The sequence below is a fragment of the Coturnix japonica genome, chromosome 1 (genome assembly GCF_001577835.2).
Source record: "Coturnix japonica isolate 7356 chromosome 1, Coturnix japonica 2.1, whole genome shotgun sequence".
Taxonomy (NCBI): Eukaryota; Metazoa; Chordata; class Aves; order Galliformes; family Phasianidae; genus Coturnix; species Coturnix japonica.
In genome coordinates, this window is record NC_029516.1 from 108705545 (window position 1) to 108715435 (window position 9891).

The 9891-nt window shown below is 45.7% G+C and overlaps 1 protein-coding gene across 6 annotated transcripts in view; it reads right to left on the reverse strand.

The window, feature by feature from the left end:
• The window catches only part of CDKL5 (cyclin dependent kinase like 5), a 117178-nt gene extending 107812 nt beyond the window's left edge, over nucleotides 1-9366 (reverse strand). For 4 of the 6 annotated variants that reach the window (XM_015886105.2, XM_015886096.2, XM_015886114.2 and 1 more), the window contains exon 1: nucleotides 9273-9366. The gene's annotated coding sequence lies outside the window, so the exon portion shown is untranslated. Of the gene's footprint in view, nucleotides 1-9079; nucleotides 9169-9198 lie in introns of those variants that run through there. The other 2 variants (XM_015886072.2, XM_015886087.2) reach the window with 2 other exon arrangements.
• Between the last annotated feature and the right edge of the window lie 525 nt (nucleotides 9367-9891).

Sequence of the window (9891 nt, forward strand, 5' to 3'; positions counted from 1 at the left end):
ACCCCACCCAAAACAACCACCACACACAAGATAAGTCATACACAGATATACATTTTCTCTTTAACACACCGGTCAATAGTACCATTAAATTTTCTATTCTTACATTTGGTAATTATGAGGTACCAGTATAACTCACCAAATTTGTACAGCTACTTCCACAGGCACCAATTAGGATGTGAGTCCCATTACATTACCCATACGCCAATGGCTTTACAGTACAACCTAATCATTCATCATTTCAAGCATACATGCCCCACATCATCACCTTTACAGCAGCAAGTCATTCCCACATACTCAGGTAACCTCTATGGTCGTTTGGGTAGGTGGTAACAGTACACAGGGCACAGCAAACCCCTGTGCTTTTTATGGGTGCTTCTTTCGTAGCTACTCTGTCCTTCAACAAGGCAAGGAGAGACCACCAGTCAATCAAACGATCAAAACCAGGGCGCAAGCAAAGAGTGCTATTAAATCCTGAGCGCCATCAGAAAACTCTAAAAAAGGCTGATGGTCACAAAGTGAAAACGACAGCTACTGTTCTCATAATTCTGCCAAACTCGGAACGGTCTCAAAGTGTTTGTAAGAACCACCATTTTAAAAACCACACTGTCGTTGATGTTAAAGTTGGAAAATATGTTCAGTGAAATCATTTATTCGTATTTTTTGCAGTTGAACCATTTCTTTCTGCCAGCTCTGGAGCTTCACATAGTCCAATTATTTCAAAGGACAGCACAGTTCCTCTTTGCTAATTCCTTTGAAGAAGAGCAAGTTAAGGAGCCTGGTCTGCCATTTCATTTCCATTGAAAACACCCAACAATAGCTCAAACGTTATTTTAAGTGAATATAACTGGAACAGTCAGACAAAAGGTCACCCATTTTACTGGGGTGGAAAAATACAGGATAGGCTTCCCGGTCTCTCAGGGTTGTTCAGTACTTTGTTCAATCAAAGTCGAGTAGACTTTGGCCTTAATACAAATACTTTCCTATCTCCCCTCACCCAGACACGTTTGCAACACAATTTTAGTCACTGTTATTTTCGAATGATTTATACAAATGAGTTTTATTTACCCCACGAGAAAAACAACAACAAAAAAGATACCGAACATCTCTCAGTCTCTGAGCTTATAGATAAAGCAATCTTGAATCTCAAATAAATTAATTACAAGTATACATGCAGGTTGGTGGTGGGTTGTTTTTTTTTTCCCCTGTGAGTCACAATTTGAGTCAGCAGAAGTAACTCAAAAACAACTATGTTGACAGAACTAAGGGAAGTAAGGTCATGTTTCTCAAATATGCTTTTCATTCACAGAGCTTCGGGCAATTAAAACATCAATATGTACAGAATTAGTGAAACATTTAATGATCTCCCAACAACAGGAACAGCTCTTTGATTAGGAAGAGAAAAGCCAAGGTTCACCTTCTGAAAATACTGCTCTGTTATTATTACTGTGTGAATCCCATGCTGGCATCTTCACACTGAAATTTGTTTTTATTTATAACTGTGTTAAAAATAGTTTCTAAAGAAAGTCAAGCAACAAATTTGGTGTCTGTATGTGACATTTCAGCCCTCCACATTTTTCAAGAACTAGTTCAGTGATTCCAACTCACGTTGCTGTGCTGTAGGACCGCGCTTACCCACCCCTGTTCTATCCTCGTGCTTGGCTGCCACTCTTTTACTTGCATCAAGCTCATATCCTACAAAATCAGGGACAGAAACATGTATAACCTCTTACCCACATACATCAGATGATGTTCCACCTACAGTTCTCTCCTTATTCCCTCTTCATGGTAGATTTGAACTGAGCACCCTTCCCACAGTTGCTTCAAACATTAGAAACTCTTTGCAGACATACATTATGCTCCAGCATAAGCTACATCACAGAATCACAGAATTGTAGTGGTTGGAAGGGACCTCTAGAGATCATGGAGTCCAACCCCCCTGCCAAAGCAGGCTCCCTACACCACGTCACACAGGTAGGCGTCCAGGCGGGTCTTGAATATCTCCAGAGAAGGAGACTCCACCACCTCCCTGGGCAGCCTGTTCCAGTGCTCAAAGTACATCAGGCGATGTCAAACAGATCCCCCACAATGTATGCTTAAATACCCTTACTTGCTTCCTAAAATAACATTCCCGAATTATTATCAGCTTCACATCATTTCTGCTTTCCTTACTACCTTCACCTTGCCCAACAGTTCGACAAAAAGCAGCAAGTAACACAATGACACAGTAGCAGAGCCTGACTATGGACCCACAAGAAGTGGTCTCCATTTCTTGTCCCATCTCCAATCACCTGCCTCTTCCCATCAGATCCACATGGCTCCGTAGAGATGGAGAACATTCCCCCCCCCTCCCAAAAAATGACCAAGTGGTTCAGAAGTTACCGGCAGGGTGGGAGGATGAGCCAGTGGGCAGATGGATGGACAGATGGAGCAATTGCATAAGATGCTCCTCTCAAACTAAATTCAGACTTTCGAGTCCTACCTGTTCCACCAAGCACTCCATCAGCACTGGCCACTTCCCTCTTGGAGGTTTTCCATTTTATAAAAGGCAATACCACATAAATTAGTAGCTTCAGTCTATGGGCTTGCCAGATCAATGCTGCACTGACTGTACATCACAATGTACAGTGTTATCATGCTCCATAAATAACTGCCTTGAAACACAGGCTGTACCCAAACAAGATTTTACAGTTTAGTAGAAAAATCATGTCTGCTTAAAAACATTATAATGGCATGTAATTTAAAACATCCTTTGTACTAATAATGCCAGCAGTAAAAGAGAAAGGAAAAAACCTCAAATATTGTGTTTTATAAAATACAGAAATTGTACAGTAGAAAGACTACTACGCATTAAAGGAACTGCAAAGGCGGTTTGCATTTCAGCAGCATAGGATTGTGTGAAGAGATGGAGGAGAAGCTATGCTAGATAAGCAGATGGATCAGGAACGTGTGAAAAGGTCCATAAGGTAGGCTCAAGTTTTTAAAGTATGAAACTTCTCAAGTGAGCATAGACTCAGTGTAGGTGTTTTCATACTAGGATTAGCTCTGGTGACAGGCTTGTATGGTGGTGTTTTTTTTTTCTTTTGCAGCTTTTCTTTTTTTAAAGCTTAAAGATGTAGGTAGATAACAGCATTCTGGAATGGCTTGAGCTAGAAGGGACCCTTAAAGGCCATCAGGTCCAACTCCACTGCAGAGAACAGGGATACCTACAGCCACATTGGATGCTCAGAGCCCCATTCAGCCTGACTATGCGTGTTCTCAGGGATGGGACACCTACCACCTCTCCGGGCAACCTGTGCCAGTGCCTCACCACCCTTAGCACAAAAAACTTCTTCCTCACCTCAAGTCTACACTTCCCCCTTTTAGTTTGAAACTATTTCTCCTTGTCCTGTCACAAGGGACTCTGCTAAAGCAACTGTCAACTCCAGCCTCGTCTTCCAAAAAGGCTGGAAATATGTTTGGAGAGATTAAGCAAACAAGCAAGGACAATCTTGTGAATGCTGCAGATTAACAGCATGGGAGGAAAAAAATAGGAGGAGAGTGGAATCCAACTCACAAAGGAAAAAAGATAACATGCTTTCACCCCACACCATTGCTTATTTTGGGCTGAAATTCTCCCTCCACGTGCTCAAAAGAAGATAACACAGAAGTGTAATTAAAGCAAGGAAAGTACGGTGAAAGAAAAAAAAATAAAGTTATAAAGAGAGAAGAAAATCTACATTTACACCACTTCATCCTAGTGATATCTCAGGATGACATATACACACACAGAATCACAGAATTGTAGGGGTTGGAAGGGACCTCTAGAGATCATCGAGTCCAACCCCCCTGCCAAAGCAGGTTCCCTACACCACACATACATATATATATACACACATATATACAAATACACATTTATTTATTTAAAGTGAAAACACCACTTTGAGCAGGTCTAACTGGACAGCCCTCTGAGTTCCCTTCCAAAGGGAACTGTACATACAAGGCACAATTAGAGAGGTCTTGAAGAACCATCTTGCAGCACAGAAGGTATTGCCAAAAGAACAGAGTAAGCCATCAGCAATGCCATTCTCTTACCTAACAACAGCTGAAAAAGCATGAAATTGGCCTCTTATAACTTGACGTCAATTCTCACCTCCAAACATACAAAGCAATCAGGTTCCAAACAGTAGCAAATGGCTGGAAGAAGGTTTGATTTGATATATATTGTATTTATTTTATTCAGTTCTTTTCTTGGAGAAGAGAAAGCTCTGGGGAATCCTTACTGAGGCATTCCAGTACCTGAAGGGGGAATATAAATAAGAGAGGGAATGGCTGTTTACGAGGGTGGACAGTGATAAGACAAGGGGGAATGGTTTTAAACTGAGATAGGGAGGTTTAGGTTAGATATGAGGAGGAAGTTTTTCACTCAGAGGGTGGTGACGCACTGGAACAGGTTGCCCAAGGAGGTTGTGGATGCCCCATCCCTGGAGGCATTCAAGGCCAGGCTGGATGTGGCTCTGGGCAGCCTGGTCTGGAGGTTGGTGACCCTGCACATAGCAGGGGGGTTGAAACTACATGATCATTGTGGTCCTTTTCAACACAGGCCATTCTGTGATTCTATGAATATTTGCTAGAAAATGCAATGTCACTTCAGTCAACACCCATCCTGCAGTCAAGAAGGATAACGCTAAAAACAAGTCTACATTCTCAGATGCACAGCTGAAACGCTATCACCTACTATTACTGCTATGACAATTGCTTAGTTTTTGATTAATAAACATTTTAACTTTGGAATAAGGAGTATAATACTTAAGTTAAACTTATTATTGCAGTTGATAACTAACATAAAAAGCAAGTTATGTCACAAACACGTACCCATCCCCTATATTCACAGAGTATATTCTAACAATACAGACCATACTTGAGAGCTGCCAGCATGTCTGCCAATAAGTATGACAAACATGAATTTGAAATATTAATTAATATGCAAGATTAAGAACATCTGTCTGCTGAATGAGTTGTTGTGCATTTTGACAGACCCAAGATCTCTTCCCTTCTAACTGGAGTCACACAGCTGCCCCAGTGAAGTATAGACTTCCACATAAGCAACATGAGCGAAGCTGAACAGCTGCTTAACCCATGACGTGTGCAAAAGTATCCACAGAAAGAGCTCAAGTAACTACTGGGAGTAAACAAAATGCTGCCAAGTGTTAACAATAAAAAACAGAAGAGGAAACTTGTCTTGGAATTTGTTTTCAGCTGCTATCAAGTTTTTACTGAGTGCAGCAGGACAACAGGAAATTAGAATTAGCCTAATAGCTCTGACAAGGGCTTCAGAGAAGAGTTGACTTTGTCCAATCCTCATCTTCCAGGCAGTTTGACTTTGCCATTACATTCTCAGATAATAGCTGAGAATACAGTGTACAGAAAATCCCACGGTCTCTATAAAACAATCAGACTTTGGAAGATGCTGAACAAACTACATTACATTTGCTCAGGGAGGAGTGCTGTGATGAACTTGCAATTAACATGCCATGCTACAGTACTCAGAATATTCTCACCAGACACATTGAAATTTGTTGTAAGCGCTAGCACAGAGTAGCGTTCAAATTCACAGAATCACAGAATGTTAGGGGTTGGAAGGGACCTCTAGAGATCGAGTCAAACCCCCCTGCCAAAGCAGGCTCCCTACACCACGTCACACAGGTAGGTGTCCAGGCGGGTCTTGAATATCTCCAGAGAAGGAACTCCACCACCTCCCTGGGCAGCCTGTTCCAGTGCTCCGTCACCCTCACTGTAAAGAAGTTCTTCCGCACATTCATGTGGAACTTCCTATGCTGTACTTTCATCCCATTACCCCTAGTCCTGTCCCCACGCACTACTGAAAAGAGACCAGCCTTGCCACTATGGTCCCACACCTCAGGTATTTATAAACCGGATCAAGACCCCTCTCAGCCAAAGCAATGCAGTGAGGTTCACTCCAGCAATGATGTCCTAGTTCACACATATGAAACCCCACAGCTGAGTAGCTGCTGTCTTCATAAGCACTAAGCTTACTCCAAGCAAGCCAAGCCCAATGCAGAAGCACAGGTGATCCTATGCCAGGTGCTTATCATAGATAATTATCAGTCTGCTAGGAAGTGGTATGGGGGGGAGGGAATCGATTTCAAGATCAGAAAAACAACTTCTATGAGTTTGAAAGCCAAGCGTTTCCCACTCAAACATAAGGGCTGTTAGATGGGGAGATGAAAGAAAACATAGTTCAAATGAACCGAGCTAAAGAAGAATCCTCTACCATGAAAAACATTACCATCAACTTATCTGTATTCTCTAGGAATGCAGAAAGCCTACAACGCTGCAGGGCATCTGAACACTGCCACCCACTTCTGATGAAAATAAGTGAAAAATAATCGTTCACATTCAAGCTCCGAGGAAGTTTTTTGGTTGTATTCTGGCTATCTGAATCAATATTTGGCTCCACTGAACCTTACAGCCACATCATCCCCTTCAGTTCCTTGAAGCAGGGTGTTACCATTCACATCTGTATTTCTATAGTCATCTGTAAGAGAAGATTACCAGGGACAGTGATACGGCTCACCAGAATAATGGAGCTTTGTGTGGCTGGCACAACTGCGGGTCAGTTCAGAACCGATTCACATTCTGTCTTTTCAGAGGTGGGGTTTTCATTTGCTTACTTTAAATGTTGCCAAGCAACTATTTTTTATGAATGCCATCCTTTCTTTTTCCCCCCCGAAATAACCATCAGCACAAAGCTATGGTTGAAAACACACTGGCTACAGGGCTACATACACTGAGGTGCAACTCCCAAACTGCCTGATAAAACAAACATGTGAGTGAAGAAAAAACAAGCGGCCTTATAGTTAGAATGTAGAACTTGGAAACAGGGATCCAACTCCTTTCCTCATTACATGACCTACACTCCTCAGTGATAGCAAACCTCTGGCTGTTCTCGTGCCTTGATTTCCTGACATTAATTCTTGAAACAGGAGGGATAGAGGTGAACACAACTTGTGCTCCCGAGCCCTTTACCTGTCGCCCCAAGGCTCTGAAATCCTTTTTCAGAGTCCTGAAAGGTTGGATATTAGGAAGAACTTCTTTACAGGAAGGGTAGTTAGGTACTGGAATAGGCTCCCCGGGGGGGTGGTTGAATCGCCATCCCTGGTTGTGTTTAAGAGCCGTCTGGATGTGGTGCTCAGGGATATGATTTAGCAGAGGGTTTTTAGAGTTAGGGTACTGGTTAGGCTGCAGTTGGACTTGATGATCTTCAAGGTCTTTTTCAACCTGGGTAATTCTAATTCTATGATTCTTACAAGCAGACAGCCTGCGAGAGCATCCATATATAGTCAGCATTATAAATAGCTGTTTACATAGGGGAAGCAAACTGACTTTTCATTATTTAACTGTATTCATTACAGTTAAAGAGTGTTTTCTCCATGTAGGAATTATTCTTTTGTTCTACCCTATATTTGCAGCCTTCACTCACCCATCCTGCCCCACAGCACAAGAACAGACACTGTTGGTGCTCCCACTAGTGCTACCACTGAACTACATCAGAGCTCCACCAGGCTTGCAACAGACCAGCTCAAACCTCCTTGTAAAAATATGCAATAGACTGCACACTCCTCAGCAGCCATGCAATTTCAAACGCTTTCCTGCAGCTATTTCACCAATAAAAAAAGACTTATGAAATACTCCAGGGCTTTGTTAGCAATAGAGTTACAGCGAACATTCCCGCATTTGAATCTCAAAGCATGTTTTCTCCCCAACGTTTTTGAACTATACTAGAATCACAGAATGACCCGGGTTGGAAGGGACCTCAAGGATCATGTAGTTTCCAACCCCCCTGCCTGGCAGGGCCACCAAACATACACATTTACTAGATCAGGTTGCCCAGGGCCCTGTCCAACCTGGCTTTGGAACACCTCCAAGGACGGGGCATCCACAACCTCCCTGGGCAGAAGGACCTGTGAGGTCGTTCAAATGGAACTGCCATCTCTTTGTTTAAACGCTTCAAGGTTTGAGAACCGAGCCACTGACAGCGGGGTTAACAACAGGTTTGTTTTTACATGCCGCTGGCTGCAGGTCTCGGCACCAGCTGACACGAATCGGAAGCTCCAGCTCCAACTCCCTGGTGTAGCACTCGTGCCCTGCAGCACCCGATGGCCACCGCTTCACGTTCTCCCTTCCTCGCTGCTCTTTTCAGCCACTGTCACACATAACGCTGCTTCGCTGCATATCACAAAAGCCTCAAGGGCTAAATAAGGCAATGAGCTCTCCGATGCAGTTGTGATTTACCCCCCTCCCCCCAAGATGCTGCAGCTTTAGGTGAACGCTGACAAATAAGGCTGAGCCACTCCATGCAGAAACCTCGATGGGTGCAGAGCAGCGGATCTCAGCACAAGTACAAAGAGAGGAGGTTGCCAAATGAGCAAAACGAGAGAAATCTTGCACAGCCACACGACTCGAGGTAGCGCTTCAATCCATACAATGGAAAAAGCCCGTGCTCCTGTTACCCAGCCCACCTGTTAAAATGGCGCTTTGCGCTTCTACTCCAGGCAGGTAGATCTTATTAAACGCTTGTCTTTTTTTTTTTAGTGGTTTTTTTTCTTTTTAACTGCAGCTCAGCACGAAAACACACAGACTAAGCACAGTGTTGCTTTAGGCGAACACAGAAAACTACGCTAAAGGATGAATTTAACGCCCTTCGGCTGAAACGCGATGAGGGAAAAACGCTAGTTCCACACCCTCACAGCGGGTAAAACGCTGTATGGAGCGGGGATCGCGCCGTCAGGCGGGGCGGCGTATACAGCCCATGACAGCGGGAGCCCGGGCCGTTCAACACCCCTGGGCACCGCTCGCAGCCCCTGAACCCGCTGCCGATAACAAGGGATCTCCCAGCCCTCCTCGGCTTCGCGTCCTCTCGCAGCCGAAGCGACAAGTTGTGCGGCTCAGCCCCCAGCCGCAGCCCCGCCGCCCCCCCTCACACACACAGCCCCGCTCCGAGGTGCCGCCTGCCGCAGCCACGGGGTCCCTCGCGGCCATCCCGGGGGCTGCCATCCCCTCTCCGTGTCCACCCACCTACCTGAGGGCAGCCGGCATCCAGCCGCGCAGCCTCCCGCCCTCCCTCCAACGAGGATCCCCGCAGGATCTCCTCAGTCTAAAACACAGCCCCAGCCCGACCGCTACCGCAAAGGACCGCACCCACAGACGGAGCCCGAGAGAAGGGAAAGCCGATCGCCCGGTGCCAGGTGAGGCGGTCCCGCAGCGCTCCGTACCTCACACCGCTCTCTCGCAGCCTCAACCGCCGCCCCCTCGCTCCGTTCCCCCGCCCTAACGCGGCGTTCAACGCAGCCCCGCTAGCCGCCAGGCCCCGCCCCTCGGCCCGCACTGACAGCTCTCCCCACCAATAGAGAAGAAGAGAGCGGATCCTCCGGCCCGCCCCTCGCCTCTCTCGACCAATAGGAGCTATCCGTGGTGCTGCCCCTCCGGCTTCCCGGCAGGCTCGGTTGGCTCGCGGCTGCCGAGCAACGGGCGCGGGGCTGCGGGTGGGGCCGCTGAGGGCGGTGGCCGGGGGAGGCCCCGCTGCGGTCCAGAATGGAAAAAGGAGGTAAAAAATGAAGCTGCTTACAGATGCAATGAGTATTGGATGCATCAGTGCAGCTCTGCAGTAATGGATGCTCCATCCTGGCTCCCATTTTCCAGGGGTTATTTCAATGAGGAAACCCTGTGGAGTCTCCTGGATGCAGTGTGGAGTTGGCTGCAAATCGCCTTCCCACAGCATCTCTATGAGGGTATGAGTCTCAAAAGCATCCACACAGGCACAGCTGCCAAGTTTAGGGTACTGCAGTCCTTAAAGAACACGTTCTTTATCTCCTTCTTCCACCCTACACAGAG